The sequence below is a fragment of the Otolemur garnettii genome, unplaced genomic scaffold, assembly GCF_000181295.1.
Source record: "Otolemur garnettii isolate 467f Iridium unplaced genomic scaffold, OtoGar3 scaffold00039, whole genome shotgun sequence".
Taxonomy (NCBI): domain Eukaryota; kingdom Metazoa; phylum Chordata; class Mammalia; order Primates; family Galagidae; genus Otolemur; species Otolemur garnettii.
In genome coordinates this window covers 10,928,781-10,929,846 of record NW_003852434.1, presented here as the reverse complement: position 1 = coordinate 10,929,846, position 1,066 = coordinate 10,928,781, and positions in this window count along the sequence as shown.

Sequence of the window (1,066 nt, the reverse complement as noted above, 5' to 3'; positions counted from 1 at the left end):
GCGAGGAAGGGAAGGAATATTCTTTTGGGTTCCAAATATTTTGGGTTCCCAAAATATTCTAGGTTTGAGTTCCATTGTTTTCAATTCTAAGTTCATGTTGTAGTTGAGCCCTTCACCCAGAGGATGTGCTGAACACCCTCGCATGGTGCACTTTAGGTGAGATCCCACCAATCACCCTCCCTCCTCCTGCCATTTGCCTTCTCCTCCCCCTCCTCTCCTCTCCCCCTTGATATGCTATACTTGTGTTTTTTCTTTCATGTGTGTGTATAATTGTTTATATATCGGTTTCATATTAGTATTGAGTACATTAGATAATTTTTTTTCCATTATTGAGATACTTTACTAAGAAGAATGTTTCAATTCCATCCAGGCAAACAAAAAAATATGTAAAGTCTCCATCTTTTCTTATGTCTGAAATAGTACTCCATGGTATACATATACCACAGTTTGTTAATCCATTCATGGGTCTGTGGACTCTTGGGTTACTTCCACATCTTGGCAATTGTCAAATGAGCTATAGTCAACATTCTGGTGCAAATGTCCTTATGGTAGAATAAGTTTTATTCTTCTGGGTAGATATCTAGTAATGGGATTGCAGGATCAAATGGAAGGTCCACTTTTAGTTCTTTGAGAATTCTACAACTTCTTCCCATAGAGATTTCATTAGTTTGCAATCTCACCAGCAGTGCAAAAGTTGTGCAAAAGCTTTCTAGCTTGATCACATCCCATTTACTTGTTTTTGGTGTTGCCGCAATGGCCAAGGGGGTCTTCTTCATAAAATCTTTTCCCAGGCCAATTTTGTCAAGTGTTTTCCCTACACTCTCTTCTAGAATTTTTATTGTTTCAATAAATTTATTGTCTTAAATTTATATCTTTTATCCTGCAAGAGTCAATATTTGTTAATGGTGAAAGGAGCAGGTACATCTTGCTGTAAGGGTGGCTAAGGGCAAGAGCTCTGTCCACTTTTCACCTGTCTCATCAATGAATTTTGTTAAAGTTTCTTTTAGGGTCTGGTTCATTTTTTTCTACCAGTCTTGAGCTCTGTGGCCAGTTGGCACAATGGAGG